The 24572-nt window shown below is 47.8% G+C and overlaps 1 protein-coding gene and 95 non-coding genes across 96 annotated transcripts in view; 1 reads left to right on the forward strand and 95 right to left on the reverse strand.

The window, feature by feature from the left end:
• The window catches only part of LOC144023548 (protein kinase C delta type-like), a 114941-nt gene that overhangs the window by 33983 nt on the left and 56386 nt on the right, over positions 1-24572 (forward strand). The window lies entirely within an intron of this gene.
• Positions 428-499, reverse strand: trnae-cuc (transfer RNA glutamic acid (anticodon CUC)). Its single transcript has one exon. It is a non-coding gene; the product is annotated as a tRNA-Glu (tRNA).
• Positions 784-855, reverse strand: trnae-cuc (transfer RNA glutamic acid (anticodon CUC)). The gene has a single exon. It is a non-coding gene; the product is annotated as a tRNA-Glu (tRNA).
• Positions 1145-1216, reverse strand: trnae-uuc (transfer RNA glutamic acid (anticodon UUC)). The gene has a single exon. It is a non-coding gene; the product is annotated as a tRNA-Glu (tRNA).
• trnae-uuc (transfer RNA glutamic acid (anticodon UUC)) lies at positions 1695-1766 on the reverse strand. Its single transcript has one exon. It is a non-coding gene; the product is annotated as a tRNA-Glu (tRNA).
• On the reverse strand, positions 1867-1938 carry trnae-cuc (transfer RNA glutamic acid (anticodon CUC)). The gene has a single exon. It is a non-coding gene; the product is annotated as a tRNA-Glu (tRNA).
• On the reverse strand, positions 2056-2127 carry trnae-uuc (transfer RNA glutamic acid (anticodon UUC)). Its single transcript has one exon. It is a non-coding gene; the product is annotated as a tRNA-Glu (tRNA).
• Positions 2245-2316, reverse strand: trnae-uuc (transfer RNA glutamic acid (anticodon UUC)). Its single transcript has one exon. It is a non-coding gene; the product is annotated as a tRNA-Glu (tRNA).
• Positions 2417-2488, reverse strand: trnae-cuc (transfer RNA glutamic acid (anticodon CUC)). The gene has a single exon. It is a non-coding gene; the product is annotated as a tRNA-Glu (tRNA).
• Positions 2589-2660, reverse strand: trnae-cuc (transfer RNA glutamic acid (anticodon CUC)). The gene has a single exon. It is a non-coding gene; the product is annotated as a tRNA-Glu (tRNA).
• Positions 2950-3021, reverse strand: trnae-uuc (transfer RNA glutamic acid (anticodon UUC)). Its single transcript has one exon. It is a non-coding gene; the product is annotated as a tRNA-Glu (tRNA).
• trnae-uuc (transfer RNA glutamic acid (anticodon UUC)) lies at positions 3139-3210 on the reverse strand. The gene has a single exon. It is a non-coding gene; the product is annotated as a tRNA-Glu (tRNA).
• trnae-cuc (transfer RNA glutamic acid (anticodon CUC)) lies at positions 4194-4265 on the reverse strand. The gene has a single exon. It is a non-coding gene; the product is annotated as a tRNA-Glu (tRNA).
• Positions 4556-4627, reverse strand: trnae-cuc (transfer RNA glutamic acid (anticodon CUC)). The gene has a single exon. It is a non-coding gene; the product is annotated as a tRNA-Glu (tRNA).
• Positions 4917-4988, reverse strand: trnae-uuc (transfer RNA glutamic acid (anticodon UUC)). Its single transcript has one exon. It is a non-coding gene; the product is annotated as a tRNA-Glu (tRNA).
• On the reverse strand, positions 5295-5366 carry trnae-uuc (transfer RNA glutamic acid (anticodon UUC)). The gene has a single exon. It is a non-coding gene; the product is annotated as a tRNA-Glu (tRNA).
• Positions 5467-5538, reverse strand: trnae-cuc (transfer RNA glutamic acid (anticodon CUC)). Its single transcript has one exon. It is a non-coding gene; the product is annotated as a tRNA-Glu (tRNA).
• Positions 5812-5883, reverse strand: trnae-cuc (transfer RNA glutamic acid (anticodon CUC)). Its single transcript has one exon. It is a non-coding gene; the product is annotated as a tRNA-Glu (tRNA).
• trnae-cuc (transfer RNA glutamic acid (anticodon CUC)) lies at positions 5984-6055 on the reverse strand. Its single transcript has one exon. It is a non-coding gene; the product is annotated as a tRNA-Glu (tRNA).
• On the reverse strand, positions 6173-6244 carry trnae-uuc (transfer RNA glutamic acid (anticodon UUC)). Its single transcript has one exon. It is a non-coding gene; the product is annotated as a tRNA-Glu (tRNA).
• On the reverse strand, positions 6345-6416 carry trnae-cuc (transfer RNA glutamic acid (anticodon CUC)). The gene has a single exon. It is a non-coding gene; the product is annotated as a tRNA-Glu (tRNA).
• trnae-uuc (transfer RNA glutamic acid (anticodon UUC)) lies at positions 6531-6602 on the reverse strand. The gene has a single exon. It is a non-coding gene; the product is annotated as a tRNA-Glu (tRNA).
• On the reverse strand, positions 6703-6774 carry trnae-cuc (transfer RNA glutamic acid (anticodon CUC)). The gene has a single exon. It is a non-coding gene; the product is annotated as a tRNA-Glu (tRNA).
• Positions 6892-6963, reverse strand: trnae-uuc (transfer RNA glutamic acid (anticodon UUC)). The gene has a single exon. It is a non-coding gene; the product is annotated as a tRNA-Glu (tRNA).
• trnae-cuc (transfer RNA glutamic acid (anticodon CUC)) lies at positions 7064-7135 on the reverse strand. The gene has a single exon. It is a non-coding gene; the product is annotated as a tRNA-Glu (tRNA).
• trnae-uuc (transfer RNA glutamic acid (anticodon UUC)) lies at positions 7253-7324 on the reverse strand. The gene has a single exon. It is a non-coding gene; the product is annotated as a tRNA-Glu (tRNA).
• Positions 7442-7513, reverse strand: trnae-uuc (transfer RNA glutamic acid (anticodon UUC)). Its single transcript has one exon. It is a non-coding gene; the product is annotated as a tRNA-Glu (tRNA).
• Positions 7614-7685, reverse strand: trnae-cuc (transfer RNA glutamic acid (anticodon CUC)). Its single transcript has one exon. It is a non-coding gene; the product is annotated as a tRNA-Glu (tRNA).
• Positions 7959-8030, reverse strand: trnae-cuc (transfer RNA glutamic acid (anticodon CUC)). Its single transcript has one exon. It is a non-coding gene; the product is annotated as a tRNA-Glu (tRNA).
• Positions 8131-8202, reverse strand: trnae-cuc (transfer RNA glutamic acid (anticodon CUC)). Its single transcript has one exon. It is a non-coding gene; the product is annotated as a tRNA-Glu (tRNA).
• On the reverse strand, positions 8320-8391 carry trnae-uuc (transfer RNA glutamic acid (anticodon UUC)). The gene has a single exon. It is a non-coding gene; the product is annotated as a tRNA-Glu (tRNA).
• trnae-cuc (transfer RNA glutamic acid (anticodon CUC)) lies at positions 8492-8563 on the reverse strand. The gene has a single exon. It is a non-coding gene; the product is annotated as a tRNA-Glu (tRNA).
• Positions 8678-8749, reverse strand: trnae-uuc (transfer RNA glutamic acid (anticodon UUC)). Its single transcript has one exon. It is a non-coding gene; the product is annotated as a tRNA-Glu (tRNA).
• trnae-cuc (transfer RNA glutamic acid (anticodon CUC)) lies at positions 8850-8921 on the reverse strand. Its single transcript has one exon. It is a non-coding gene; the product is annotated as a tRNA-Glu (tRNA).
• On the reverse strand, positions 9039-9110 carry trnae-uuc (transfer RNA glutamic acid (anticodon UUC)). The gene has a single exon. It is a non-coding gene; the product is annotated as a tRNA-Glu (tRNA).
• Positions 9211-9282, reverse strand: trnae-cuc (transfer RNA glutamic acid (anticodon CUC)). The gene has a single exon. It is a non-coding gene; the product is annotated as a tRNA-Glu (tRNA).
• Positions 9400-9471, reverse strand: trnae-cuc (transfer RNA glutamic acid (anticodon CUC)). The gene has a single exon. It is a non-coding gene; the product is annotated as a tRNA-Glu (tRNA).
• On the reverse strand, positions 9758-9829 carry trnae-cuc (transfer RNA glutamic acid (anticodon CUC)). Its single transcript has one exon. It is a non-coding gene; the product is annotated as a tRNA-Glu (tRNA).
• On the reverse strand, positions 10136-10207 carry trnae-uuc (transfer RNA glutamic acid (anticodon UUC)). The gene has a single exon. It is a non-coding gene; the product is annotated as a tRNA-Glu (tRNA).
• Positions 10305-10376, reverse strand: trnae-cuc (transfer RNA glutamic acid (anticodon CUC)). Its single transcript has one exon. It is a non-coding gene; the product is annotated as a tRNA-Glu (tRNA).
• trnae-uuc (transfer RNA glutamic acid (anticodon UUC)) lies at positions 10491-10562 on the reverse strand. Its single transcript has one exon. It is a non-coding gene; the product is annotated as a tRNA-Glu (tRNA).
• trnae-cuc (transfer RNA glutamic acid (anticodon CUC)) lies at positions 11024-11095 on the reverse strand. Its single transcript has one exon. It is a non-coding gene; the product is annotated as a tRNA-Glu (tRNA).
• On the reverse strand, positions 11213-11284 carry trnae-uuc (transfer RNA glutamic acid (anticodon UUC)). The gene has a single exon. It is a non-coding gene; the product is annotated as a tRNA-Glu (tRNA).
• Positions 11385-11456, reverse strand: trnae-cuc (transfer RNA glutamic acid (anticodon CUC)). Its single transcript has one exon. It is a non-coding gene; the product is annotated as a tRNA-Glu (tRNA).
• Positions 11563-11634, reverse strand: trnae-cuc (transfer RNA glutamic acid (anticodon CUC)). Its single transcript has one exon. It is a non-coding gene; the product is annotated as a tRNA-Glu (tRNA).
• Positions 11735-11806, reverse strand: trnae-cuc (transfer RNA glutamic acid (anticodon CUC)). The gene has a single exon. It is a non-coding gene; the product is annotated as a tRNA-Glu (tRNA).
• Positions 11907-11978, reverse strand: trnae-cuc (transfer RNA glutamic acid (anticodon CUC)). The gene has a single exon. It is a non-coding gene; the product is annotated as a tRNA-Glu (tRNA).
• Positions 12093-12164, reverse strand: trnae-uuc (transfer RNA glutamic acid (anticodon UUC)). Its single transcript has one exon. It is a non-coding gene; the product is annotated as a tRNA-Glu (tRNA).
• trnae-cuc (transfer RNA glutamic acid (anticodon CUC)) lies at positions 12265-12336 on the reverse strand. Its single transcript has one exon. It is a non-coding gene; the product is annotated as a tRNA-Glu (tRNA).
• Positions 12454-12525, reverse strand: trnae-cuc (transfer RNA glutamic acid (anticodon CUC)). Its single transcript has one exon. It is a non-coding gene; the product is annotated as a tRNA-Glu (tRNA).
• On the reverse strand, positions 12812-12883 carry trnae-cuc (transfer RNA glutamic acid (anticodon CUC)). Its single transcript has one exon. It is a non-coding gene; the product is annotated as a tRNA-Glu (tRNA).
• trnae-uuc (transfer RNA glutamic acid (anticodon UUC)) lies at positions 12998-13069 on the reverse strand. The gene has a single exon. It is a non-coding gene; the product is annotated as a tRNA-Glu (tRNA).
• Positions 13170-13241, reverse strand: trnae-cuc (transfer RNA glutamic acid (anticodon CUC)). The gene has a single exon. It is a non-coding gene; the product is annotated as a tRNA-Glu (tRNA).
• Positions 13548-13619, reverse strand: trnae-uuc (transfer RNA glutamic acid (anticodon UUC)). The gene has a single exon. It is a non-coding gene; the product is annotated as a tRNA-Glu (tRNA).
• trnae-cuc (transfer RNA glutamic acid (anticodon CUC)) lies at positions 13717-13788 on the reverse strand. The gene has a single exon. It is a non-coding gene; the product is annotated as a tRNA-Glu (tRNA).
• Positions 13903-13974, reverse strand: trnae-uuc (transfer RNA glutamic acid (anticodon UUC)). Its single transcript has one exon. It is a non-coding gene; the product is annotated as a tRNA-Glu (tRNA).
• On the reverse strand, positions 14075-14146 carry trnae-cuc (transfer RNA glutamic acid (anticodon CUC)). Its single transcript has one exon. It is a non-coding gene; the product is annotated as a tRNA-Glu (tRNA).
• On the reverse strand, positions 14436-14507 carry trnae-cuc (transfer RNA glutamic acid (anticodon CUC)). The gene has a single exon. It is a non-coding gene; the product is annotated as a tRNA-Glu (tRNA).
• trnae-uuc (transfer RNA glutamic acid (anticodon UUC)) lies at positions 14625-14696 on the reverse strand. Its single transcript has one exon. It is a non-coding gene; the product is annotated as a tRNA-Glu (tRNA).
• trnae-cuc (transfer RNA glutamic acid (anticodon CUC)) lies at positions 14797-14868 on the reverse strand. The gene has a single exon. It is a non-coding gene; the product is annotated as a tRNA-Glu (tRNA).
• On the reverse strand, positions 14975-15046 carry trnae-cuc (transfer RNA glutamic acid (anticodon CUC)). Its single transcript has one exon. It is a non-coding gene; the product is annotated as a tRNA-Glu (tRNA).
• trnae-cuc (transfer RNA glutamic acid (anticodon CUC)) lies at positions 15147-15218 on the reverse strand. Its single transcript has one exon. It is a non-coding gene; the product is annotated as a tRNA-Glu (tRNA).
• Positions 15319-15390, reverse strand: trnae-cuc (transfer RNA glutamic acid (anticodon CUC)). Its single transcript has one exon. It is a non-coding gene; the product is annotated as a tRNA-Glu (tRNA).
• Positions 15505-15576, reverse strand: trnae-uuc (transfer RNA glutamic acid (anticodon UUC)). The gene has a single exon. It is a non-coding gene; the product is annotated as a tRNA-Glu (tRNA).
• Positions 16038-16109, reverse strand: trnae-cuc (transfer RNA glutamic acid (anticodon CUC)). Its single transcript has one exon. It is a non-coding gene; the product is annotated as a tRNA-Glu (tRNA).
• trnae-cuc (transfer RNA glutamic acid (anticodon CUC)) lies at positions 16210-16281 on the reverse strand. The gene has a single exon. It is a non-coding gene; the product is annotated as a tRNA-Glu (tRNA).
• trnae-uuc (transfer RNA glutamic acid (anticodon UUC)) lies at positions 16585-16656 on the reverse strand. Its single transcript has one exon. It is a non-coding gene; the product is annotated as a tRNA-Glu (tRNA).
• Positions 16754-16825, reverse strand: trnae-cuc (transfer RNA glutamic acid (anticodon CUC)). Its single transcript has one exon. It is a non-coding gene; the product is annotated as a tRNA-Glu (tRNA).
• On the reverse strand, positions 17112-17183 carry trnae-cuc (transfer RNA glutamic acid (anticodon CUC)). Its single transcript has one exon. It is a non-coding gene; the product is annotated as a tRNA-Glu (tRNA).
• Positions 17301-17372, reverse strand: trnae-uuc (transfer RNA glutamic acid (anticodon UUC)). The gene has a single exon. It is a non-coding gene; the product is annotated as a tRNA-Glu (tRNA).
• Positions 17473-17544, reverse strand: trnae-cuc (transfer RNA glutamic acid (anticodon CUC)). The gene has a single exon. It is a non-coding gene; the product is annotated as a tRNA-Glu (tRNA).
• Positions 18020-18091, reverse strand: trnae-uuc (transfer RNA glutamic acid (anticodon UUC)). Its single transcript has one exon. It is a non-coding gene; the product is annotated as a tRNA-Glu (tRNA).
• On the reverse strand, positions 18192-18263 carry trnae-cuc (transfer RNA glutamic acid (anticodon CUC)). The gene has a single exon. It is a non-coding gene; the product is annotated as a tRNA-Glu (tRNA).
• Positions 18550-18621, reverse strand: trnae-cuc (transfer RNA glutamic acid (anticodon CUC)). Its single transcript has one exon. It is a non-coding gene; the product is annotated as a tRNA-Glu (tRNA).
• trnae-uuc (transfer RNA glutamic acid (anticodon UUC)) lies at positions 18739-18810 on the reverse strand. Its single transcript has one exon. It is a non-coding gene; the product is annotated as a tRNA-Glu (tRNA).
• trnae-cuc (transfer RNA glutamic acid (anticodon CUC)) lies at positions 18911-18982 on the reverse strand. Its single transcript has one exon. It is a non-coding gene; the product is annotated as a tRNA-Glu (tRNA).
• On the reverse strand, positions 19458-19529 carry trnae-uuc (transfer RNA glutamic acid (anticodon UUC)). The gene has a single exon. It is a non-coding gene; the product is annotated as a tRNA-Glu (tRNA).
• On the reverse strand, positions 19630-19701 carry trnae-cuc (transfer RNA glutamic acid (anticodon CUC)). The gene has a single exon. It is a non-coding gene; the product is annotated as a tRNA-Glu (tRNA).
• trnae-cuc (transfer RNA glutamic acid (anticodon CUC)) lies at positions 19988-20059 on the reverse strand. Its single transcript has one exon. It is a non-coding gene; the product is annotated as a tRNA-Glu (tRNA).
• Positions 20177-20248, reverse strand: trnae-uuc (transfer RNA glutamic acid (anticodon UUC)). Its single transcript has one exon. It is a non-coding gene; the product is annotated as a tRNA-Glu (tRNA).
• trnae-cuc (transfer RNA glutamic acid (anticodon CUC)) lies at positions 20349-20420 on the reverse strand. The gene has a single exon. It is a non-coding gene; the product is annotated as a tRNA-Glu (tRNA).
• trnae-uuc (transfer RNA glutamic acid (anticodon UUC)) lies at positions 20897-20968 on the reverse strand. The gene has a single exon. It is a non-coding gene; the product is annotated as a tRNA-Glu (tRNA).
• On the reverse strand, positions 21069-21140 carry trnae-cuc (transfer RNA glutamic acid (anticodon CUC)). Its single transcript has one exon. It is a non-coding gene; the product is annotated as a tRNA-Glu (tRNA).
• trnae-cuc (transfer RNA glutamic acid (anticodon CUC)) lies at positions 21427-21498 on the reverse strand. Its single transcript has one exon. It is a non-coding gene; the product is annotated as a tRNA-Glu (tRNA).
• trnae-uuc (transfer RNA glutamic acid (anticodon UUC)) lies at positions 21616-21687 on the reverse strand. Its single transcript has one exon. It is a non-coding gene; the product is annotated as a tRNA-Glu (tRNA).
• Positions 21788-21859, reverse strand: trnae-cuc (transfer RNA glutamic acid (anticodon CUC)). Its single transcript has one exon. It is a non-coding gene; the product is annotated as a tRNA-Glu (tRNA).
• trnae-cuc (transfer RNA glutamic acid (anticodon CUC)) lies at positions 22335-22406 on the reverse strand. Its single transcript has one exon. It is a non-coding gene; the product is annotated as a tRNA-Glu (tRNA).
• On the reverse strand, positions 22507-22578 carry trnae-cuc (transfer RNA glutamic acid (anticodon CUC)). The gene has a single exon. It is a non-coding gene; the product is annotated as a tRNA-Glu (tRNA).
• trnae-cuc (transfer RNA glutamic acid (anticodon CUC)) lies at positions 22679-22750 on the reverse strand. The gene has a single exon. It is a non-coding gene; the product is annotated as a tRNA-Glu (tRNA).
• trnae-uuc (transfer RNA glutamic acid (anticodon UUC)) lies at positions 22868-22939 on the reverse strand. Its single transcript has one exon. It is a non-coding gene; the product is annotated as a tRNA-Glu (tRNA).
• Positions 23229-23300, reverse strand: trnae-cuc (transfer RNA glutamic acid (anticodon CUC)). The gene has a single exon. It is a non-coding gene; the product is annotated as a tRNA-Glu (tRNA).
• trnae-uuc (transfer RNA glutamic acid (anticodon UUC)) lies at positions 23401-23472 on the reverse strand. The gene has a single exon. It is a non-coding gene; the product is annotated as a tRNA-Glu (tRNA).
• Positions 23573-23644, reverse strand: trnae-uuc (transfer RNA glutamic acid (anticodon UUC)). Its single transcript has one exon. It is a non-coding gene; the product is annotated as a tRNA-Glu (tRNA).
• trnae-cuc (transfer RNA glutamic acid (anticodon CUC)) lies at positions 23745-23816 on the reverse strand. The gene has a single exon. It is a non-coding gene; the product is annotated as a tRNA-Glu (tRNA).
• trnae-cuc (transfer RNA glutamic acid (anticodon CUC)) lies at positions 24086-24157 on the reverse strand. Its single transcript has one exon. It is a non-coding gene; the product is annotated as a tRNA-Glu (tRNA).
• On the reverse strand, positions 24464-24535 carry trnae-uuc (transfer RNA glutamic acid (anticodon UUC)). The gene has a single exon. It is a non-coding gene; the product is annotated as a tRNA-Glu (tRNA).

The following is a 24572-nucleotide window of genomic DNA, read 5'->3' on the forward strand; positions in this document are numbered from 1 at the left end:
AACCCTTTCACTTTCACTCAGCATCAGCAATTTAATTTTCATCCAGTGAGACATTTGACAAACTGAGAATTCCCTGACCGGGAGTCGAACCCGGGCCGCGGCGGTGAGAGCGCCGAATGCTCGCCACTAGACCACCAGGGAGTTTGATTGTGTTGACCAACCCCAATTCCATAATTCTTTCACTTTTACTCAGCAACAGCAAAATTTCCGTGCAGTGAGAGATTTGAAAAACGAGTGGATTTGACAAATTGAGAACCCCCTGACCGGGAAACAAACCCGGTCCGCAGCGGTGAAAGTGCTGAATCCTAGCCACTAGACCACCAGGGAACTTGCTTATTTTGACCAACCCAACATCCATAACCCTTTCACTTTCACTCAGCATCAGCAAATTAATTTTCATCCAGTGAGAGATTTGACAAACTGAGAATTCCCTGACCGGGAATCGAACACGGGCCGCGGCGGTGAGAGCGCCGAATCCTAACCACTAGACCACCAGGGAACTTCTTAATGTTGACCAACCCCAACTCCATAACCCTTTCACTTTCACTTTCACTTTCACTCAACATCAGCAATTTAATTTTCATCCAGTGAGAGATTTGACAAACTGAGAATTCTCTGACCGGGAATTGAACCCAGGCCGCAGCGGTGAAAACGCTGAATCCTAGCCACTAGACCAACAGGGAACTTTCTTATGTTGACCAACCCCAACTCCATAACCCTTTCACTTTCACTCAGCATCAGCAAATTAATTTTGATACAGTGAGAGATTTGGCAAACTGAGAATTCCCTGACCGGGAATCGAACCCGGGCCACGGCGGTGAGAGCGCCGAATCCTAGCCACTAGACCACCAGGGAACTTGTTAATGTTGACCAACCCCAACTCCATAACCCTTTCACTTTCACTCAGCATCAGCAATTTAATTTTCATCCAGTGAGACATTTGACAAACTGAGAATTCCCTGACCGGGAATCGAACCCGGGCCGCAGCGGTAAGAGCGCCGAATCCTACCCACTTGATCACCAGGGAGTTTGATTGTGTTGACCAACCCCAACTCCATAACCCTTTCACTTTCACTCAGCATCAGCAATTTAGTTTTCGTGCAGTGAGAGATTTGAAAAACGAGTGGATTTGACAAACTGAGAATTCCCTGACCGGGAATCGAACCCGGGCCGCAGCAGTGAAAGCGCTGAATCCTAGCCACTAGACCACCAGGGAACTTGCTTATTTTGACCAACCCAACCTCCATAAATCTTTCACTTTCACTCAGCATCAGCAAATTAATTTTCGTGCAGTGAGAGATTTGAAAAACGAGTGCATTTGACAAACTAATAATTCCCTGACCGGGAATCGAACCCGGGCCGCAGCGGTGAAAGCGCTGAATGCGAGCCACTAGACCAACAGGGAACTCTCTTATGTTGACCAACCCCAACTCCATAACCCTTTCACTTTCACTCAGCATCAGCAAATTAATTTTCATCCAGTGAGAGATTTGAAAAACGAGTGGATTTGACAAACTGAGAATTCCCTGACCGGGAATCGAACCCGGGCCGCAGCGGTGAAAGCGCTGAATGCGAGCCACTAGACCAACAGGGAACTTTCTTATGTTGACCAACCCCAACTCCATAACCCTTTCCATTTCACTCAGCATCAGCAAATTAATTTTGATCCAGTGAGAGATTTGACAAACTGAGAATTCCCTGACCGGGAATCGAACCCGGGCCGCAGCAGTGAAAGCGCTGAATCCTAGCCACTAGACCACCAGGGAACTTGCTTATGTTGACCAACCCCAACGCCATAACCCTTTCACTTTCACTCAGCATCAGCAAATTAATTTTCATCCAGTGAGAGATTTGACAAACTGAGAATTCCCTGACCGGGAATCGAACCCAGGCCGCGGCGGTGAGAGCGCCGAATCCTACCCACTAGACCACCAGTGAACTTGATTATTTTGACCAACCCAACCTCCATAAACCTTTCACTTTCACTCAGCATCAGCAAATTAATTTTTGTGCAGTGAGAGATTTGAAAAACGAGTGCATTTGACAAACTGAGAATTCCCTGACCGGGAATCGAACCCGGGCCGCAGCGGTGAAAGCGCTGAATCCTAGCCACTAGACCAACAGGGAACTCTCTTAAGTTGACCAACCCCAACTCCATAACCCTTTCACTTTCACTCAGCATCAGCAAATTAATTTTCATCCAGTGAGAGATTTGAAAAACGAATGGATTTGACAAACTGAGAATTCCCTGACCGGGAATCGAACCCGGGCCGTAGCGGTGAAAGCGCTGAATCCTAGCCACTAGACCACCAGGGAACTTGCTTATGTTGACCAACCCCAACGCCATAACCCTTTCACTTTCACTCAGCTTCAGCAAATTAATTTTCATCCAGTTAGAGATTTGACAAACTGAGAATTCCCTGACCGGGAATCGAACCCGGGCCGCGGCGGTGAGAGCGCCGAATCCTAGCCACTAGACCACCAGGGAACTGCTTAATGTTGACCAACCCCAACTCCATAACCCTTTCACTTTCACTTAGCATCAGCAATATAATTTTCATCCAGTGAGAGATTTGACAAAGTGAGAATTCTCTGACCGGGAATTGAACCCGGGCCGCGGCGGTGAGAGCGCCGAATCCTAGCCACTAGACCACCAGGGAACTTTTTAATGTTGACCAACCCCAACTCCATAACCCTTTCACTTTCACTCAGCATCAGCAATTTAATTTTCATCCAGTGAGACATTTGACAAACTGAGAATTCCCTGACCGGGAATCGAACCCGGGCCGCAGCGGTAAGAGCGCCAAATCCTACCCACTTGATCACCAGGGAGTTTGATTGTGTTGACCAACCCCAACTCCATAACCCTTTCACTTTCACTCAGCATCAGCAATTTAATTTTCGTGCAGTGAGAGATTTGAAAAACGAGTGGATTTAACAAACTGAGAATTCCCTGACCGGGAATCGAACCCGGGCCTCAGCGGTGAAAGCGCTGAATCCTAGCCACTAGACCACCAGGGAACTTGCTTATTTTGACCAACCCAACCTCCATAAATCTTTCACTTTCACTCAGCATCAGCAATTTAATTTTCGTGCAGTGAGAGATTTGAAAAACGAGTGGATTCGACAAACTAATAATTCCCTGACCGGGAATCGAACCCGGGCCTCAGCGGTGAAAGCGCTGAATCCTAGCCACTAGACCACCAGGGAACTTGCTTATTTTGACCAACCCAACCTCCATAAATCTTTCACTTTCACTCAGCATCAGCAATTTAATTTTCGTGCAGTGAGAGATTTGAAAAACTAGTGGATTTGACAAACTGAGATTTCCCTGACCGGGAATCGAACCCGGGTAGCAGCGGTGAAAGCGCTGAATCCTAGCCACTAGACAACCAGGGAACTTACTTATGTTGACCAACCCCAACGCCATAACCCTTTCACTTTCACTCAGCATCAGCAAATTAATTTTCATCCAGTGAGAGATTTGACAAACGGAGAATTCCCTGACAGAGAATCGAACCCGGGCCGCAGCCGTGAAAACGCTGAATCCTAGCCACTAGACCAACAGGGAACTTTTTTACGTTTACCAACCCCAACTCCATAACCCTTTCACTTTCACTCAGCATCAGCAAATTAATTTTGATCCAGTGAGAGATTTGACAAACTGAGAATTCCCTGACCAGGAATCGAACCCGGGCCGCGGCTGTGAGAGCGCCGAATCCGAGCCACTAGACCACTTTTTAATGTTGACCCACCCCAACTCCATAACCCTTTCACTTTCACTCAGCATCAGCAATTTAATTTTCATCCAGTGAGACATTTGACAAACTGAGAATTCCCTGACCGGGAGTCGAACCCGGGCCGCGGCGGTGAGAGCGCCGAATGCTCGCCACTAGACCACCAGGGAGTTTGATTGTGTTGACCAACCCCAATTCCATAATTCTTTCACTTTTACTCAGCAACAGCAAAATTTCCGTGCAGTGAGAGATTTGAAAAACGAGTGGATTTGACAAATTGAGAACCCCCTGACCGGGAAACAAACCCGGTCCGCAGCGGTGAAAGTGCTGAAACCTAGCCACTAGACCACCAGGGAACTTGCTTATTTTGACCAACCCAACATCCATAACCCTTTCACTTTCACTCAGCATCAGCAAATTAATTTTCATCCAGTGAGAGATTTGACAAACTGAGAATTCCCTGACCGGGAATCGAACACGGGCCGCGGCGGTGAGAGCGCCGAATCCTAACCACTAGACCACCAGGGAACTTCTTAATGTTGACCAACCCCAACTCCATAACCCTTTCACTTTCACTTTCACTTTCACTTTCACTCAACATCAGCAATTTAATTTTCATCCAGTGAGAGATTTGACAAACTGAGAATTCTCTGACCGGGAATTGAACCCAGGCCGCAGCGGTGAAAACGCTGAATCCTAGCCACTAGACCAACAGGGAACTTTCTTATGTTGACCAACCCCAACTCCATAACCCTTTCACTTTCACTCAGCATCAGCAAATTAATTTTGATACAGTGAGAGATTTGGCAAACTGAGAATTCCCTGACCGGGAATCGAACCCGGGCCGCGGCGGTGAGAGCGCCGAATCCTAGCCACTAGACCACCAGGGAACTTGTTAATGTTGACCAACCCCAACTCCATAACCCTTTCACTTTCACTCAGCATCAGCAATTTAATTTTCATCCAGTGAGACATTTGACAAACTGAGAATTCCCTGACCGGGAATCGAACCCGGGCCGCAGCGGTAAGAGCGCCGAATCCTACCCACTTGATCACCAGGGAGTTTGATTGTGTTGACCAACCCCAACTCCATAACCCTTTCACTTTCACTCAGCATCAGCAATTTAGTTTTCGTGCAGTGAGAGATTTGAAAAACGAGTGGATTTGACAAACTGAGAATTCCCTGACCGGGAATCGAACCCGGGCCGCAGCAGTGAAAGCGCTGAATCCTAGCCACTAGACCACCAGGGAACTTGCTTATTTTGACCAACCCAACCTCCATAAATCTTTCACTTTCACTCAGCATCAGCAAATTAATTTTCGTGCAGTGAGAGATTTGAAAAACGAGTGCATTTGACAAACTAATAATTCCCTGACCGGGAATCGAACCCGGGCCGCAGCGGTGAAAGCGCTGAATGCGAGCCACTAGACCAACAGGGAACTCTCTTATGTTGACCAACCCCAACTCCATAACCCTTTCACTTTCACTCAGCATCAGCAAATTAATTTTCATCCAGTGAGAGATTTGAAAAACGAATGGATTTGACAAACTGAGAATTCCCTGACCGGGAATCGAACCCGGGCCGCAGCGGTGAAAGCGCTGAATCCTAGCCACTAGACCACCAGGGAACTTGCTTATGTTGACCAACCCCAACGCCATAACCCTTTCACTTTCACTCAGCTTCAGCAAATTAATTTTCATCCAGTTAGAGATTTGACAAACTGAGAATTCCCTGACCGGGAATCGAACCCGGGCCGCGGCGGTGAGAGCGCCGAATCCTAGCCACTAGACCACCAGGGAACTGCTTAATGTTGACCAACCCCAACTCCATAACCCTTTCACTTTCACTTAGCATCAGCAATATAATTTTCATCCAGTGAGAGATTTGACAAAGTGAGAATTCTCTGACCGGGAATTGAACCCGGGCCGCGGCGGTGAGAGCGCCGAATCCTAGCCACTAGAACCACCAGGGAACTTTTTAATGTTGACCAACCCCAACTCCATAACCCTTTCCCTTTCACTCAGCATCAGCAAATTAATTTTGATCCAGTGAGAGATTTGACAAACTGAGAATTCCCTGACCGGGAATCGAACCCGGGCCGCGGCGGTGAGAGCGCCGAATCCTAGCCACTAGACCACAAGGGAACTATTTAATGTTGACCAACCCCAACTCCATAACCCTTTCACTTTCACTCAGCATCAGCAATTTAATTTTCATCCAGTGAGACATTTGACAAACTGAGAATTCCCTGACCGGGAATCGAACCCTGGCCGCAGCGGTGAGAGCGCCGAATCCTACCCACTAGACCACCAGGGAGTTTGATTGTGTTGACCAACCCCAACTCCATAACCCTTTCACTTTCACTCAGCATCAGCAAATTAATTTTCATCCAGTGAGAGATTTGAAAAACGAGTGGATTTGACAAACTGAGAATTCCCTGACCGGGAATCGAACCCGGGTCGCAGCAGTGAAAGCGCTGAATCCTAGCCACTAGACCACCAGGGAACTTGCTTATGTTGACCAACCCCAACGCCATAACCCTTTCACTTTCACTCAGCATCAGCAAATTAATTTTCATCCAGTGAGAGATTTGACAAACTGAGATTTCCCTGACCGGGAATCAAACCCGGGCCGCGGCGGTGAGAGCGCCGAATCCTAGCCACTAGACCACCAGGGAGTTTGATTGTGTTGACCAACCCCAATTCCATAATCCTTTCACTTTCACTCAGCAACAGCAAAATTTTCGTGCAGTGAGAGATTTGAAAAACGAGTGGATTTGACAAATTGAGAACTCCCTGACCGGGAATCGAACCCGGGTCGCAGCGGTGAAAGCGCTGAAACCTAGCCACTAGACCACCAGGGAACTTGCTTATTTTGACCAACCCAACCTCCATAAATCTTTCACTTTCACTCAGCATCAGCAAATTAATTTTGATCCAGTGAGAGATTTGACAAACTGAGAATTCCCTGACCGGGAATCGAACCCGGGCCGCGGCGGTGAGAGCGCCGAATCCTATCCACTAGACCACCAGGGAACTTCTTAATGTTGACCAACCCCAACTCCATAACCCTTTCACTTTCACTCAGCATCAGCAATTTAATTTTTATCCAGTGAGACATTTGAAAAAGGAGTGGATTTGACAAACTGAGAATTCCCTGACCAGGAATCGATCCCGGGCCACAGCGGTGAAAGCGCTGAATCCTAGCCACTAGACCACCAGGGAACTTGCTTATGTTGACCAACCCCAACGCCATAACCCTTTCACTTTCACTCAGCATCAGCAAATTAATTTTCATCCAGTGAGAGATTTGACAAACTGAGAATTCCCTGACCGGGAAGCGAACCCAGGCCGCGGCGGTGAGAGCGCCGAATCCTAGCCACTAGACCACCAGGGAACTTGCTTATTTTGACCAACCCCAACTCCATAACCCTTTCACTTTCACTCAGCATCAGCAAATTAATTTTTGTGCAGTGAGAGATTTGAAAAACGAGTGGATTTGACAAACTGAGAATTCCCTGACCGGGAATCGAACCCGGGCCGCAGCGGTGAAAGCGCTGAATCCTAGCCACTAGACCAACAGGGAACTCTCTTAAGTTGACCAACCCCAACTCCATAACCCTTTCACTTTCACTCAGCATCAGCAAATTAATTTTCATCCAGTGAGAGATTTGAAAAACGAATGGATTTGACAAACTGAGAATTCCCTGACCGGGAATCGAACCCGGGCCGTAGCGGTGAAAGCGCTGAATCCTAGCCACTAGACCACCAGGGAACTTGCTTATGTTGACCAACCCCAACGCCATAACCCTTTCACTTTCACTCAGCTTCAGCAAATTAATTTTCATCCAGTTAGAGATTTGACAAACTGAGAATTCCCTGACCGGGAATCGAACCCGGGCCGCGGCGGTGAGAGCGCCGAATCCTAGCCACTAGACCACCAGGGAACTGCTTAATGTTGACCAACCCCAACTCCATAACCCTTTCACTTTCACTTAGCATCAGCAATATAATTTTCATCCAGTGAGAGATTTGACAAAGTGAGAATTCTCTGACCGGGAATTGAACCCGGGCCGCGGCGGTGAGAGCGCCGAATCCTAGCCACTAGAACCACCAGGGAACTTTTTAATGTTGACCAACCCCAACTCCATAACCCTTTCCCTTTCACTCAGCATCAGCAAATTAATTTTGATCCAGTGAGAGATTTGACAAACTGAGAATTCCCTGACCGGGAATCGAACCCGGGCCGCGGCGGTGAGAGCGCCGAATCCTAGCCACTAGACCACAAGGGAACTATTTAATGTTGACCAACCCCAACTCCATAACCCTTTCACTTTCACTCAGCATCAGCAATTTAATTTTCATCCAGTGAGACATTTGACAAACTGAGAATTCCCTGACCGGGAATCGAACCCTGGCCGCAGCGGTGAGAGCGCTGAATCCTACCCACTAGACCACCAGGGAGTTTGATTGTGTTGACCAACCCCAACTCCATAACCCTTTCACTTTCACTCAGCATCAGCAAATTAATTTTCATCCAGTGAGAGATTTGAAAAACGAGTGGATTTGACAAACTGAGAATTCCCTGACCGGGAATCGAACCCGGGTCGCAGCAGTGAAAGCGCTGAATCCTAGCCACTAGACCACCAGGGAACTTGCTTATGTTGACCAACCCCAACGCCATAACCCTTTCACTTTCACTCAGCATCAGCAAATTAATTTTCATCCAGTGAGAGATTTGACAAACTGAGATTTCCCTGACCGGGAATCAAACCCGGGCCGCGGCGGTGAGAGCGCCGAATCCTAGCCACTAGACCACCAGGGAGTTTGATTGTGTTGACCAACCCCAATTCCATAATCCTTTCACTTTCACTCAGCAACAGCAAAATTTTCGTGCAGTGAGAGATTTGAAAAACGAGTGGATTTGACAAATTGAGAACTCCCTGACCGGGAATCGAACCCGGGTCGCAGCGGTGAAAGCGCTGAAACCTAGCCACTAGACCACCAGGGAACTTGCTTATTTTGACCAACCCAACCTCCATAAATCTTTCACTTTCACTCAGCATCAGCAAATTAATTTTGATCCAGTGAGAGATTTGACAAACTGAGAATTCCCTGACCGGGAATCGAACCCGGGCCGCGGCGGTGAGAGCGCCGAATCCTATCCACTAGACCACCAGGGAACTTCTTAATGTTGACCAACCCCAACTCCATAACCCTTTCACTTTCACTCAGCATCAGCAATTTAATTTTTATCCAGTGAGACATTTGAAAAAGGAGTGGATTTGACAAACTGAGAATTCCCTGACCAGGAATCGATCCCGGGCCACAGCGGTGAAAGCGCTGAATCCTAGCCACTAGACCACCAGGGAACTTGCTTACGTTGACCAACCCCAACGCCATAACCCTTTCACTTTCACTCAGCATCAGCAAATTAATTTTCATCCAGTGAGAGATTTGACAAACTGAGAATTCCCTGACCGGGAAGCGAACCCAGGCCGCGGCGGTGAGAGCGCCGAATCCTAGCCACTAGACCACCAGGGAACTTGCTTATTTTGACCAACCCCAACTCCATAACCCTTTCACTTTCACTCAGCATCAGCAAATTAATTTTTGTGCAGTGAGAGATTTGAAAAACGAGTGCATTTGACAAACTGAGAATTCCCTGACCGGGAATCGAACCCGGGCCGCGGCGGTGAGAGCGCCGAATCCTAGCCACTAGACCACCAGGGAGTTTTATTGTGTTGACCAACCCCAATTCCATAATCCTTTCACTTTCACTCAGCAACAGCAAAATTTTCGTGCAGTGAGAGATTTGAAAAACGAGTGGATTTGACAAATTGAGAACTCCCTGACCGGGAATCGAACCCGGGCCGCGGCGGTGAAAGCGCTGAAGCCTAGCCACTAGACCACCAGGGAACTTGCTTATGTTGACCAACCCCAACGCCATAACCCTTTCACTTTCACTCAGCATCAGCAAATTAATTTTCATCCAGTGAGAGATTTGACAAACTGAGATTTCCCTGACCGGGAATCAAACCCGGGCCGCGGCGGTGAGAGCGCCGAATCCGAGCCACTAGACCACCAGGGAAATTGCTTTTTTTGACCAACCCAACCTCCATAAATCTTTCACTTTCACTCAGCATCAGCAAATTAATTTTCGTGCAGTGAGAGATTTGAAAAACGAGTGCATTTGACAAACTAATAATTCCCTGACCGGGAATCGAACCCGGGCCGCAGCGGTGAAAGCGCTGAATCCGAGCCACTAGACCAACAGGGAACTCTCTTATGTTGACCAACCCCAACTCCATAACCCTTTCACTTTCACTCAGCATCAGCAAATTAATTTTCATCCAGTGAGAGATTTGAAAAACGAGTGGATTTGACAAACTGAGAATTCCCTGACCAGGAATCGAACCCGGGCCACAGCGGTGAAAGCGCTGAATCCTAGCCACTAGACCACCAGGGAACTTGCTTATGTTGACCAACCCCAACGCCATAACCCTTTCACTTTCACTCAGCATCAAATTAATTTTCATCCAGTGAGAGATTTGACAAACTGAGAATTCCCTGACCGGGAATCGAACCCGGGCCGCGGCGGTGAGAGCGCCGAATCCTAGCCACTAGACCACCAGGGAGTTTGATTGTGTTGACCAACCCCAATTCCATAATCCTTTCACTTTCACTCAGCAACAGCAAAATTTTCGTGCAGTGAGAGATTTGAAAAACGAGTGGATTTGACAAAATGAGAACTCCCTGACCGGGAATCGAACCCGGTCCGCAGCGGTGAAAGCGCTGAATCCTAGCCACTAGACCACCAGGGAACTTGATTATTTTGACCAACCCAACCTCCATAAATCTTTCACTTTCACTCAGCATCAGCAAATTAATTTTGATCCAGTGAGAGATTTGACAAACTGAGAATTCCCTGACCGGGAATCAAACCCGGGGCGCGGCAGTGAGAGCGCCGAATCCGAGCCACTAGACCACCAGGGAACTTTTTAATGTTGACCAACCCCAACTCCATAACCCTTTCACTTTCACTCAGCATCAGCAATTTAATTTTTATCCAGTGAGACATTTGAAAAACGAGTGGATTTGACAAACTGAGAATTCCCTGACCGGGAAACGAACCCGGGCCACAGCGGTGAAAGCGCTGAATCCCAGCCACTAGACCACCAGGGAACTTGCTTATGTTGACCAACCCCAACGCCATAACCCTTTCACTTTCACTCAGCATCAGCAAATTAATTTTCATCCAGTGAGAGATTTGACAAACTGAGAATTCCCTGACCGGGAATCGAACCCAGGCCGCGGCGGTGAGAGCGCCGAATCCTAGGCACTAGACCACCAGGGAACTTGTTTATTTTGACCAACCCCAACGCCATAACCCTTTCACTTTCACTCAGCATCAGCAAACTAATTTTTGTGCAGTGAGAGATTTGAAAAACGAGTGCATTTGACAAACTGAGAATTCCCTGACCGGGAATCGAACCCGGGCCGCAGCGGTGAAAGCGCTGAATCCTAGCCACTAGACCAACAGGGAACTCTCTTATTTTGACCAACCCCAACTCCATAACCCTTTCACTTTCACTCAGCATCAGCAAATTAATTTTCATCCAGTGAGAGATTTGACAAACTGAGAATTCCCTGACCGGGAATCGAACCCGAGCCGCGGCGGTGAGAGCGCCGAATCCTAGCCACTAGACCACCAGGGAACTTCTTAATGTTGACCAACCCCAACTCCATAACCCTTTCACTTTCACTTTCACTCATCATGAGCAATATAATTTTCATCCAGTGAGAGATTTGACGAACTGAGAATTCTCTGACCGGGAATTGAACCCGGGCCGCGGCGGTGAGAGCGCCGAATCCTAGCCACTAGACCACCAGGGAACTTTTTAATGTTGACCAACCCCAACTCCATAACCCTTTCACTTTCACTCAGCATCAGCAAATTAATTTTGATCCAGTGAGAGATTTGACAAACTGAGAACTCCCTGACCGGGAATCGAACCCGGGCCGCGGCGGTGAGAGCGCCGAATCCTAGCCACTAGACCACCAGGGAACTTTTTAATGTTGACCAACCCCAACTCCATAACCCTTTCACTTTCACTCAGCATCAGCAATTTAATTTTCATCCAGTGAGACATTTGACAAACTGAGAATTCCCTGACCGGGAATCGAACCCGGGCCGCAGCGGTGAGAGCGCCGAATCCTACCCACTATACCACCAGGGAGTTAGATTGTGTTGACCAACCCCAACTCCATAACCCTTTCACTTTCACTCAGCATCAATTTAATTTTCGTCCAGTGAGAGATTTGAAAAACGAGTGGATTTGACAAACTGAGAATTCCCTGACCGGGAATCGAACCCGGGCCGCAGCGGTGAAAGCGCTGAATCCTAGCCACTAGACCACCAGGGAACTTGCTTATGTTGACCAACCCCAACGCCATAACCCTTTCACTTTCACTCAGCATCAGCAAATTAATTTTCATCCAGTGAGAGATTTGACAAACTGAGAATTCCCTGACCGGGAAGCGAACCCAGGCCGCGGCGGTGAGAGCGCCGAATCCTAGCCACTAGACCACCAGGGAACTTGCTTATTTTGACCAACCCCAACTCCATAACCCTTTCACTTTCACTCAGCATCAGCAAATTAATTTTTGTGCAGTGAGAGATTTGAAAAACGAGTGCATTTGACAAACTGAGAATTCCCTGACCGGGAATCGAACCCGGGCCGCGGCGGTGAGAGCGCCGAATCCTAGCCACTAGACCACCAGGGAGTTTTATTGTGTTGACCAACCCCAATTCCATAATCCTTTCACTTTCACTCAGCAACAGCAAAATTTTCGTGCAGTGAGAGATTTGAAAAACGAGTGGATTTGACAAATTGAGAACTCCCTGACCGGGAATCGAGCCCGGGCCGCGGCGGTGAAAGCGCTGAAGCCTAGCCACTAGACCACCAGGGAACTTGCTTATGTTGACCAACCCCAACGCCATAACCCTTTCACTTTCACTCAGCATCAGCAAATTAATTTTCATCCAGTGAGAGATTTGACAAACTGAGATTTCCCTGACCGGGAATCAAACCCGGGCCGCGGCGGTGAGAGCGCCGAATCCTAGCCTCTAGACCACCAGGGAGTTTGATTGTGTTGACCAACCCCAATTCCATAATCCTTTCACTTTCACTCAGCAACAGCAAAATTTTCGTGCAGTGAGAGATTTGAAAAACGAGTGGATTTGACAAATTGAGAACTCCCTGACCGGGAATCGAACCCGGGTCGCAGCGGTGAAAGCGTTGAATCCTAGCCACTAGACCACCAGGGAACTTGCTTATTTTGACCAACCCAACCTCCATAAATCTTTCACTTTCACTCAGCATCAGCAAATTAATTTTGATCCAGTGAGAGATTTGACAAACTGAGAATTCCCTGACCGGGAATCGAACCCGGGCCGCGGCGGTGAGAGCGCCGAATCCGAGCCACTAGACCACCAGGGAAATTGCTTTTTTTGACCAACCCAACCTCCATAAATCTTTCACTTTCACTCAGCATCAGCAAATTAATTTTCGTGCAGTGAGAGATTTGAAAAACGAGTGCATTTGACAAACTAATAATTCCCTGACCGGGAATCGAACCCGGGCCGCAGCGGTGAAAGCGCTGAATCCGAGCCACTAGACCAACAGGGAACTCTCTTATGTTGACCAACCCCAACTCCATAACCCTTTCACTTTCACTCAGCATCAGCAAATTAATTTTCATCCAGTGAGAGATTTGAAAAACGAGTGGATTTGACAAACTGAGAATTCCCTGACCAGGAATCGAACCCGGGCCACAGCGGTGAAAGCGCTGAATCCTAGCCACTAGACCACCAGGGAACTTGCTTATGTTGACCAACCCCAACGCCATAACCCTTTCACTTTCACTCAGCATCAAATTAATTTTCATCCAGTGAGAGATTTGACAAACTGAGAATTCCCTGACCGGGAATCGAACCCGGGCCGCGGCGGTGAGAGCGCCGAATCCTAGCCACTAGACCACCAGGGAGTTTGATTGTGTTGACCAACCCCAATTCCATAATCCTTTCACTTTCACTCAGCAACAGCAAAATTTTCGTGCAGTGAGAGATTTGAAAAACGAGTGGATTTGACAAAATGAGAACTCCCTGACCGGGAATCGAACCCGGTCCGCAGCGGTGAAAGCGCTGAATCCTAGCCACTAGACCACCAGGGAACTTGATTATTTTGACCAACCCAACCTCCATAAATCTTTCACTTTCACTCAGCATCAGCAAATTAATTTTGATCCAGTGAGAGATTTGACAAACTGAGAATTCCCTGACCGGGAATCGAACCCGGGGCGCGGCAGTGAGAGCGCCGAATCCGAGCCACTAGACCACCAGGGAACTTTTTAATGTTGACCAACCCCAACTCCATAACCCTTTCACTTTCACTCAGCATCAGCAATTTAATTTTTATCCAGTGAGACATTTGAAAAACGAGTGGATTTGACAAACTGAGAATTCCCTGACCGGGAAACGAACCCGGGCCACAGCGGTGAAAGCGCTGAATCCCAGCCACTAGACCACCAGGGAACTTGCTTATGTTGACCAACCCCAACGCCATAACCCTTTCACTTTCACTCAGCATCAGCAAATTAATTTTCATCCAGTGAGAGATTTGACAAACTGAGAATTCCCTGACCGGGAATCGAACCCAGGCCGCGGCGGTGAGAGCGCCGAATCCTAGGCACTAGACCACCAGGGAACTTGTTTATTTTGACCAACCCCAACGCCATAACCCTTTCACTTTCACTCAGCATCAGCAAATTAATTTTTGTGCAGTGAGAGATTTGAAAAACGAGTGCATTTGACAAACTGAGAATTCCCTGACCGGGAATCGAACCCGGGCCGCAGCGGTGAAAGCGCTGAATCCTAGCCACTAGACCAACAGGGAACTCTCTTATTTTGACCAACCCCAACTCCATAACCCTTTCACTTTCACTCAGCATCAGCAAATTAATTTTCATCCAGTGAGAGATTTGACAAACTGAGAATTCCCTGACCGGGAATCGAACCCGAGCCACGGCGGTGAGAGCGCCGAATCCTAGCCACTAGACCACCAGGGAACTTCTTAATGTTGACCAACCCCAACTCCATAACCCTTTCACTTTCACTTTCACTCATCATGAGCAATATAATTTTCATCCAGTGAGAGATTTGACGAACTGAGAATTCTCTGACCGGGAATTGAACCCGGGCCGCGGCGGTGAGAGCGCCGAATCCTAGCCACTAGACCACCAGGGAACTTTTTAATGTTGACCAACCCCAACTCCATAACCCTTTCACTTTCACTCAGCATCAGCAAATTAATTTTGATCCAGTGAGAGATTTGACAAACTGAGAACTCCCTGACCGGGAATCGAACCCGGGCCGCGGCGGTGAGAGCGCCGAATCCTAGCCACTAGACCACCAGGGAACTTTGTAATGTTGACCAACCCCAACTCCATAACCCTTTCACTTTCACTCAGCATCAGCAATTTAATTTTCATCCAGTGAGACATTTGACAAACTGAGAATTCCCTGACCGGGAATCGAACCCGGGCCGCAGCGGTGAGAGCGCCGAATCCTACCCACTATACCACCAGGGAGTTAGATTGTGTTGACCAACCCCAACTCCATAACCCTTTCACTTTCACTCAGCATCAATTTAATTTTCGTCCAGTGAGAGATTTGAAAAACGAGTGGATTTGACAAACTGAGAATTCCCTGACCGGGAATCGAACCCGGGCCGCAGCGGTGAAAGCGCTGAATCCTAGCCACTAGACCACCAGGGAACTTGCTTATTTTGACCAACCCAACCTCCATAAATCTTTCACTTTCACTCAGCATCAGCAAATTAATTTTGATCCAGTGAGAGATTTGACAAGCTGAGAATTCCCTGACCGGGAATCGAACCCGGGCCGCGGCGGTGAAAGCGCCGAATCCGAGACACTAGACCACCAGGGAACTTTTTAATGTTGACCAACCCCAACTCCATAACCCTTTCACTTTCACTCAGCATCAGCAATTTAATTTTTATCCAGTGAGACATTTGAAAAACGAGTGGATTTGACAAACTGAGAATTCCCTGACCGGGAAACGAACCCGGGCCACAGCGGTGAAAGCGCTGAATCCCAGCCACTAGACCACCAGGGAACTTGCTTATGTTGACCAACCCCAACGCCATAACCCTTTCACTTTCACTCAGCATCAGCAAATTAATTTTCATCCAGTGAGAGATTTGACAAACGGAGAATTCCCTGACCGGGAATCGAACCCTGGCCGCGTCGGTGAGAGCGCCGAATCCTAGCCACTAGACCACCAGGGAACTTTTTAATATTGACCCACCCCAACTCCATAACCGTTTCACTTTCACTCAGCATCAGCAATTTAATTTTCATCCAGTGAGACATTTGACAAACTGAGAATTCCCTGACCGGGAATCGAACCCGGGCCGCGGCGGTGAGAGCGCCGAATCCTAGCCACTAGACCACCAGGGAGTTTGATTGTGTTGACCAACCCCAATTCCATAATCCTTTCACTTTTACTCAGCAACAGCAAAATTTTCGTGCAGTGAGAGATTTGAAAAACGAGTGGATTTGACAAATTGAGAACTCCCTGACCGGGAATCAAACCCGGTCCGCAGCAGTGAAAGCGCTGAATCCTAGCCACTAGACCACCAGGGAACTTGCTTAATTTGACCAACCCAACATCCATAACCCTTTCACTTTCACTCAGCATCAGCAAATTAATTTTCGTGCAGTGAGAGATTTGAAAAACAAGTGGATTTGAAAAAGTAATAATTCCCTGACCGGGAATCGAACCCAGGCCGCAGCGGTGAAAACGCTGAATCCTAGCCACTAGACCAACAGGGAACTTTCTTACGTTGACCAACCCCAACTCCATAACCCTTTCACTTTCACTCAGCATCAAATTAATTTTGATCCAGTGAGAGATTTGACAAACTGAGAATTCCCTGACCGGGAATCGAACCCGGGCCGCGGCGGTGAGAGCGCCGAATCCTAGCCACTAGACCACCAGGGAGTTTGATTGTGTTGACCAACCCCAATTCCATAATCCTTTCACTTTCACTCAGCAACAGCAAAATTTTCGTGCAGTGAGAGATTTGAAAAACGAGTGGATTTGACAAATTGAGAACACCCTGACCGGGAATCGAACCCGGTCCGCAGCGGTGAAAGCGCTGAATCCTAGCCACTAGACCACCAGGGAACTTGCTTATTTTGACCAACCCAACCTCCATAAATCTTTCACTTTCACTCAGCATCAGCAAATTAATTTTGATCCAGTGAGAGATTTGACAAACTGAGAATTCCCTGACCGGGAATCGAACCCGGGCCGCGGCGGTGAGAGCGCAGAATCCGAGCCACTAGACCACCAGGGAACTTGCTTTTTTTGACCAACCCAACCTCCATAAATCTTTCACTTTCACTCAGCATCAGCAAATAAATTTTCATCCAGTGAGAGATTTGAAAAACGAGTGGATTTGACAAACTGAGAATTCCCTGACCGGGAATCGAACCCAGGCCACAGCGGTGAAAGCGCTGAATCCTAGCCACTAGACCACCAGGGAACTTGCTTATGTTGACCAACCCCAACGCCATAACCCTTTCACTTTCACTCAGCATCAGTAAATTATTTTTCATCCAGTGAGAGATTTGACAAACTGAGAATTCCCTGACCGGGAATCGAACCCGGGCCGCGGCGGTGAGAGCGCCGAATCCTAGCCACTAGACCACCAGGGAGTTTGATTGTGTTAACCAACCCCAATTCCATAATCCTTTCACTTTCACTCAGCAACAGCAAAATTTTCGTGCAGTGAGAGATTTGAAAAACGAGTGGATTTGACAAATTGAGAACTCCCTGACCGGGAATCAAACCCGGTCCGCAGCGGTGAAAGCGCTGAATCCTAGCCACTAGACCACCAGGGAACTTCCTTATTTTGACCAACCCAACCTCCATAAATCTTTCACTTTCACTCAGCATCAGCAAATTAATTTTGATCCAGTGAGAGATTTGACAAACTCAGAATTCCCTGACCGGGAATCGAACCCGGGCCGCTGCGGTGAGAGCGCCGAACACGAGCCACTAGACCACCAGGGAACTTGCTTAATTTGACCAACCCAACATCCATAACCCTTTCACTTTCACTCAGCATCAGCAAATTAATTTTCGTGCAGTGAGAGATTTGAAAAACAAGTGGATTTGAAAAAGTAATAATTCCCTGACCGGGAATCGAACCCAGGCCGCAGCGGTGAAAACGCTGAATCCTAGCCACTAGACCAACAGGGAACTTTCTTACGTTGACCAACCCCAACTCCATAACCCTTTCACTTTCACTCAGCATCAGCAAATTAATTTTGATCCAGTGAGAGATTTGACAAACTGAGAATTCCCTGACCGGGAATCGAACCCGGGCCGCGGCGGTGAGAGCGCCGAATCCTAGCCACTAGACCACCAGGGAGTTTGATTGTGTTGACCAACCCCAATTCCATAATCCTTTCACTTTCACTCAGCAACAGCAAAATTTTCGTGCAGTGAGAGATTTGAAAAACGAGTGGATTTGACAAATTGAGAACACCCTGACCGGGAATCGAACCCGGTCCGCAGCGGTGAAAGCGCTGAATCCTAGCCACTAGACCACCAGGGAACTTGCTTATTTTGACCAACCCAACCTCCATAAATCTTTCACTTTCACTCAGCATCAGCAAATTAATTTTGATCCAGTGAGAGATTTGACAAAATGAGAATTCCCTGACCGGGAATCGAACCCGGGCCGCGGCGGTGAGAGCGCCGAATCCGAGCCACTAGACCACCAGGGAACTTGCTTTTTTTGACCAACCCAACCTCCATAAATCTTTCACTTTCACTCAGCATCAGCAATTTAATTTTCATCCAGTGAGAGATTTGAAAAACGAGTGGATTTGACAAACTGAGAATTCCCTGACCGGGAATCGAACCCAGGCCACAGCGGTGAAATCGCTGAATCCTAGCCACTAGACCACCAGGGAACTTGCTTATGTTGACCAACCCCAACGCCATAACCCTTTCACTTTCACTCAGCATCAGTAAATTATTTTTCATCCAGTGAGAGATTTGACAAACTGAGAATTCCCTGACCGGGAATCGAACCCGGGCCGCGGCGGTGAGAGCGCCGAATCCTAGCCACTAGACCACCAGGGAGTTTGATTGTGTTAACCAACCCCAATTCCATAATCCTTTCACTTTCACTCAGCAACAGCAAAATTTTCGTGCAGTGAGAGATTTGAAAAACGAGTGGATTTGACAAATTGAGAACTCCCTGACCGGGAATCAAACCCGGTCCGCAGCGGTGAAAGCGCTGAATCCTAGCCACTAGACCACCAGGGAACTTGCTTATTTTGACCAACCCAACCTCCATAAATCTTTCACTTTCACTCAGCATCAGCAAATTAATTTTGATCCAGTGAGAGATTTGACAAACTCAGAATTCCCTGACCGGGAATCGAACCCGGGCCGCTGCGGTGAGAGCACCGAATACGAGCCACTAGACCACCAGTGAACTTGCTTAATTTGACCAACCCAACATCCATAACCCTTTCACTTTCACTCAGCATCAGCAAATTAATTTTCGTGCAGTGAGAGATTTGAAAAACAAGTGGATTTGAAAAAGTAATAATTCCCTGACCGGGAATCGAACCCAGGCCGCAGCGGTGAAAACGCTGAATCCTAGCCACTAGACCAACAGGGAACTTTCTTACGTTGACCAACCCCAACTCCATAACCCTTTCACTTTCACTCAGCATCAGCAAATTAATTTTGATCCAGTGAGAGATTTGACAAACTGAGAATTCCCTGACCGGGAATCGAACCCGGGCCGCGGCGGTGAGAGCGCCGAATCCTAGCCACTAGACCACCAGGGAGTTTGATTGTGTTGACCAACCCCAATTCCATAATCCTTTCACTTTCACTCAGCAACAGCAAAATTTTCGTGCAGTGAGAGATTTGAAAAACGAGTGGATTTGACAAATTGAGAACACCCTGACCGGGAATCGAACCCGGTCCGCAGCGGTGAAAGCGCTGAATCCTAGCCACTAGACCACCAGGGAACTTGCTTATTTTGACCAACCCAACCTCCATAAATCTTTCACTTTCACTCAGCATCAGCAAATTAATTTTGATCCAGTGAGAGATTTGACAAACTGAGAATTCCCTGACCGGGAATCGAACCCGGGCCGCGGCGGTGAGAGCGCCGAATCCGAGCCACTAGACCACCAGGGAACTTGCTTTTTTTGACCAACCCAACCTCCATAAATCTTTCACTTTCACTCAGCATCAGCAAATTAATTTTCATCCAGTGAGAGATTTGAAAAACGAGTGGATTTGACAAACTGAGAATTCCCTGACCGGGAATCGAACCCAGACCACAGCGGTGAAAGCGCTGAATCCTAGCCACTAGACCACCAGGGAACTTGCTTATGTTGACCAACCCCAACGCCATAACCCTTTCACTTTCACTCAGCATCAGTAAATTATTTTTCATCCAGTGAGAGATTTGACAAACTGAGAATTCCCTGACCGGGAATCGAACCCGGGCCGCGGCGGTGAGAGCGCCGAATCCTAGCCACTAGACCACCAGGGAGTTTGATTGTGTTAACCAACCCCAATTCCATAATCCTTTCACTTTCACTCAGCAACAGCAAAATTTTCGTGCAGTGAGAGATTTGAAAAACGAGTGGATTTGACAAATTGAGAACTCCCTGACCGGGAATCAAACCCGGTCCGCAGCGGTGAAAGCGCTGAATCCTAGCCACTAGACCACCAGGGATCTTGCTTATTTTTGACCAACCCAACCTCCATAAATCTTTCACTTTCACTCAGCATCAGCAAATTAATTTTGATCCAGTGAGAGATTTGACAAACTCAGAATTCCCTGACCGGGAATCGAACCCGGGCCGCTGCGGTGAGAGCGCCGAATACGAGCCACTAGACCACCAGGGAACTTGCTTAATTTGACCAACCCAACATCCATAACCCTTTCACTTTCACTCAGCATCAGCAAATTAATTTTCGTGCAGTGAGAGATTTGAAAAACAAGTGGATTTGAAAAAGTAATAATTCCCTGACCGGGAATCGAACCCAGGCCGCAGCGGTGAAAACGCTGAATCCTAGCCACTAGACCAACAGGGAACTTTCTTACGTTGACCAACCCCAACTCCATAACCCTTTCACTTTCACTCAGCATCAGCAAATTAATTTTGATCCAGTGAGAGATTTGACAAACTGAGAATTCCCTGACCGGGAATCGAACCCGGGCCGCGGCGGTGAGAGCGCCGAATCCTAGCCACTAGACCACCAGGGAGTTTGATTGTGTTGACCAACCCCAATTCCATAATCCTTTCACTTTCACTCAGCAACAGCAAAATTTTCGTGCAGTGAGAGATTTGAAAAACGAGTGGATTTGACAAATTGAGAACACCCTGACCGGGAATCGAACCCGGTCCGCAGCGGTGAAAGCGCTGAATCCTAGCCACTAGACCACCAGGGAACTTGCTTATTTTGACCAACCCAACCTCCATAAATCTTTCACTTTCACTCAGCATCAGCAAATTAATTTTGATCCAGTGAGAGATTTGACAAACTGAGAATTCCCTGACCGGGAATCGAACCCGGGCCGCGGCGGTGAGAGCGCCGAATCCGAGCCACTAGACCACCAGGGAACTTGCTTTTTTTGACCAACCCAACCTCCATAAATCTTTCACTTTCACTCAGCATCAGCAAATTAATTTTCATCCAGTGAGAGATTTGAAAAACGAGTGGATTTGACAAACTGAGAATTCCCTGACCGGGAATCGAACCCAGGCCACAGCGGTGAAAGCGCTGAATCCTAGCCACTAGACCACCAGGGAACTTGCTTATGTTGACCAACCCCAACGCCATAACCCTTTCACTTTCACTCAGCATCAGTAAATTATTTTTCATCCAGTGAGAGATTTGACAAACTGAAAATTCCCTGACCGGGAATCGAACCCGGGCCGCGGCGCTGAGAGCGCCGAATCCTAGCCACTAGACCACCAGGGAGTTTGATTGTGTTAACCAACCCCAATTCCATAATCCTTTCACTTTCACTCAGCAACAGCAAAATTTTCGTGCAGTGAGAGATTTGAAAAACGAGTGGATTTGACAAATTGAGAACTCCCTGACCGGGAATCAAACCCGGTCCGCAGCGGTGAAAGCGCTGAATCCTAGCCACTAGACCACCAGGGAACTTGCTTATTTTGACCAACCCAACCTCCATAAATCTTTCACTTTCACTCAGCATCAGCAAATTAATTTTGATCCAGTGAGAGATTTGACAAACTCAGAATTCCCTGACCGGGAATCGAACCCGGGCCGCTGCGCTGAGAGCGCCGAATACGAGCCACTAGACCACCAGGGAACTTTTTAATGTTGACCAACCCCAACTCCATAACCCTTTCACTTTCACTCAGCATCAGCAAATTAATTTTCATCCAGTGAGGCATTTGAAAAACAAGTGGATTTGACAAACTGAGAATTCCCTGACCGGGAATCGAACCCGGGCCGCGGCGGTGAGAGCGCCGAATCCTATCCACTAGACCACCAGGGAACTTCTTAATGTTGACCAACCCCAACTCCATAACCCTTTCACTTTCACTCAGCATCAGCAATTTAATTTTCATCCAGTGAGAGATTTGACAAACTGAGAATTCTCTGACCGGGAATTGAACCCGGGCCGCAGCGGTGAGAGCGCCGAATCCTATCCACTAGACCACCAGGGAACTTTTTAATGTTGACCCACCCCAACTCCATAACCCTTTCACTTTCACTCAGCATCAGCAATTTAATTTTCATCCAGTGAGACATTTGACAAACTGAGTATTCCCTGACCGGGAATCGAACCCGGGCCGCGGCGGTGAGAGCGCCTAATCCTATCCACTAGACCACCAGGGAGTTTGATTGTGTTGACCAACCCCAATTCCATAATCCTTTCACTTTCACTCAGCATCAGCAAATTAATTTTCGTGCAGTGAGAGATTTGAAAAACAAGTGGATTTGAAAAAGTAATAATTCCCTGACCGGGAATCGAACCCAGGCCGCAGCGGTGAAAACGCTGAATCCTCGCCACTAGACCAACAGGGAACTTTCTTACGTTGACCAACCCCAACTCCATAACCCTTTCACTTTCACTCAGCATCAGCAAATTAATTTTCGTGCAGTGAGAGATTTGAAAAACAAGTGGATTTGAAAAAGTAATAATTCCCTGACCGGGAATCGAACCCAGGCCGTATCGGTGAAAACGCTGAATCCTAGCCACTAGACCAACAGGGAACTTTCTTACGTTGACCAACCCCAACTCCATAACCCTTTCACTTTCACTCAGCATCAGCAATTTAATTTTCATCCAGTGAGAGATTTGACAAACTGAGAATTCTCTGACCGGGAATTGAACCCGGGCCGCGGCGGTGAGAGCGCCGAATCCTATCCACTAGACCACCAGGGAACTTTTTAATGTTGACCCACCCCAACTCCATAACCCTTTCACTTTCACTCAGCATCAGCAATTTAATTTTCATCCAGTGAGACATTTGACAAACTGAGAATTCCCTGACCGGGAATCGAACCCAGGCCGCAGCGGTGAAAACGCTGAATCCTAGCCACTAGACCAACAGGGAACTGTCTTACGTTGACCAACCCCAACTCTATAACCCTTTCACTTTCACTCAGCATCAGCAAATTAATTTTGATCCAGTGAGAGATTTGACAAACTGAGAATTCCCTGACCGGGAATCGAACCCAGGCCGCAGCGGTGAAAACGCTGAATCCTAGCCACTAGACCAACAGGGAACTTTCTTACGTTGACCAACCCCAACTCCATAACCCTTTCACTTTCACTCAGCATCAGCAAATTAATTTTGATCCAGTGAGAGATTTGACAAACTGAGAATTCCCTGACCGGGAATCGAACCCGGGCCGCGGCGGTGAGAGCGCCGAATCCTAGCCACTAGACCACCAGGGAGTTTGATTGTGTTGACCAACCCCAATTCCATAATCCTTTCACTTTCACTCAGCAACGGCAAAATTTTCGTGCAGTGAGAGATTTGAAAAATTGAGAACACCCTGACCGGGAATCAAACCCGGTCCGCAGCGGTGAAAGCGCTGAATCCTAGCCACTAGACCACCAGGGAACTTGCTTATTTTGACCAACCCAACCTCCATAAATCTTTCACTTTCACTCAGCATCAGCAAATTAATTTTGATCCAGTGAGAGATTTGACAAACTGAGAATTCCCTGACCGGGAATCGAACCCGGGCCGCGGCGGTGAGAGCGCCGAATCCGAGCCACTAGACCACCAGGGACCTTGCTTTTTTTGACCAACCCAACCTCCATAAATCTTTCACTTTCACTCAGCATCAGCAAATTAATTTTCGTGCAGTGAGAGATTTGAAAAACGAGTGCATTTGACAAACTAATAAATCCCTGACCGGGAATCGAACCCGGGCCGCAGCGGTGAAAGCGCTGAATCCGAGCCACTAGACCAACAGGGAACTCTATTATGTTGACCAACCCCAACTCCATAACCCTTTCACTTTCACTCAGCATCAGCAAGTTAATTTTCATCCAGTGAGAGATTTGAAAAACGAGTGGATTTGACAAACTGAGAATTCCCTGACCGGGAATCGAACCCGGGCCACAGCGGTGAAAGCGCTGAATCCTAGCCACTAGACCACCAGGGAACTTGCTAATGTTGACCAACCCCAACGCCATAACCCT

Source organism: Festucalex cinctus, chromosome 8 (assembly GCF_051991245.1).
Source record: "Festucalex cinctus isolate MCC-2025b chromosome 8, RoL_Fcin_1.0, whole genome shotgun sequence".
Classification (NCBI taxonomy): domain Eukaryota; kingdom Metazoa; phylum Chordata; class Actinopteri; order Syngnathiformes; family Syngnathidae; genus Festucalex; species Festucalex cinctus.